Below are 2,060 nucleotides of genomic sequence, written 5' to 3'. Positions count from 1 at the left end.
TAGTAGTAGTGGAGGATAGATAATCTATTGCTTGGGTAGTAGTAATGGAGGAGAGATAATCTATCGCTTGGGTAGTAGTAATGGAGGAGAGATAATCTATAGCTGGGGTAGGAGTAGTAGTGGAGGAGATATAATCTATCACTGGGGTAGTAGTAGTGGAGGAGAAATAATCTATCACTGGGGTAGTAGTAGTGGTAGAGGAGAGAGAATCTATAGCTGGGGTAGTAGTAGTAGTGGAGGAGAGATAATCTATCACTGGGGTAGTAGTGGAGGAGAGATAATCTATCGTTGGGGTGGTGGTAGTAGTAGTAGTGGAGGAGAGATAATCTATCGCTGGGGTAGTAGTAGTTGAGGAGAGATAATCCATCGCTAGGGTAGTAGTAGTAGTAGTGGAGGATAGATAATCTATCGCTAGGGTAGTAGTAGTAGTGGAGGAGAGATAATCTATCGCTGTGGTCGTAGTGGAGGAGAAATAATCTATCACTGGAGTAGTAGTAGTAGTCATGGAGGAGAGATAATCTATCACTAGGATAGTAGTAGTGGAGGAGAGAAAATCTATCGCTGTGGTAGTAGTAGTAGTGGAGGAGAGATAATCTGTCACTTGGGTAGTAGTAGTAGTGGAGGAGAGATAATCTATCGCTATGATAGTAGTAGTAGTAGTAGTAGTGGAGAGATAATCTATCACTGGGGTAGTAGTAGTGGAGGAGAGATAATCTATTGCTGGGGTAGTAGTAGTAGTGGAGGAGAGATAATTTGTCACTTGGGTAGTAGTAGTAGTGGAGGAGAGATAATCTATCACTTGGGTAGTAGTAGTAGTAGTAGTGGAGGAGAGATAATCTATCACTAGGGTAGTAGTAGTAGTGGAAGAGAGATAATCTATCGCTGGGGTAGTAGTAGTAGTGGAAGAGAGATAATCTATAACTGGGGTAGTAGTAGTAGTAGTGGAGGAGAGATAATCTATTGCTTGGGTAGTAGTAATTGAGGAGAGATAATCTAAAACTGGGGTAGGAGTAGTAGTGGAGGAGATTTAATCTATTGCTGGGGTAGTAGTGGTAGTAGTGGTGGAGGAGAGATAATCTATCGCTAGGGTAGTAGTAGTAGTAGTAGTAGTAGTAGTAGTAGTGGTGGAGGAGAGATAATCTATTTCTAGGGTAGTAGTGGAGAAGAGATAATCTATGGCTAGGGTAGTAGTAGTAGTAGTAGTGGAGGAGAGATAATCTATTGCTGGGGTAGAAGTAGTGGAGGAGAGATAATCTATCAGTAGGGTAGTAGTGCAGAGATAATCTATCACTGGGGTAGTAGTAATAGTAGTAGTAGTAGTAGTAGTAGTAGTAGTAGTAGTAGTAGAGGAGATATAATCTATCTCTGGGGTAGTAGTAGTGGAGGAGAAATGATCTATCACTGGGGTAGTAGTAGTAGTGGTAGAGTAGAGAGAATCTTTAGCTGGGGTAGTAGTAGTAGTGGAGGAGAGATAATCTATCACTGGGGTAGTAGTGGAGGAGAGATAATCTATCGCTGGGGTAGTAGTGGAGGAGAGATAATCTATCGCTGGGGTGGTAGTAGTAGTAGTGGAGGAGAGATAATCTATCGCTGGGGTAGTAGTAGTTGAGGAGAGATTATCCATCGCTAGGGTAGTAGTAGTAGTGGAGGAGAGATAATCTATCGCTAGGGTAGTAGTAGTAGTGGAGGAGAGATAATCTATCGCTGTGGTCGTAGTGGAGGAGAAATAATCTATCACTGGGGTAGTAGTGGTAGTCGTGGAGGAGTGATAATCTATCACTAGGATAGTAGTAGTGGAGGAGAGAAAACCTATCGCTGTGGTCGTAGTAGTAGTAGTAGTGGAGGAGAGATAATCTATCACTTGGGTAGTAGTGGTAGAGGAGAGATAATCAATAACTGGGTAAGTAATGGAGGAGAGATAATCTGTCACTTGGGTAGTAGTAGTAGTGGAGGAGAGATAATTTATAGCTGGGGCAGTAGTGGTAGTAGTAGTGGAGGAGAGATACTCTATCACTTGGGTAGTAGTGGTGGAGGAGAGATAATCTATAACTGGGGTAGTA

This window comes from Pseudophryne corroboree, chromosome 5, assembly GCF_028390025.1.
Source record: "Pseudophryne corroboree isolate aPseCor3 chromosome 5, aPseCor3.hap2, whole genome shotgun sequence".
Taxonomy (NCBI): domain Eukaryota; kingdom Metazoa; phylum Chordata; class Amphibia; order Anura; family Myobatrachidae; genus Pseudophryne; species Pseudophryne corroboree.
Note: the sequence above shows the minus strand (reverse complement) of the source record.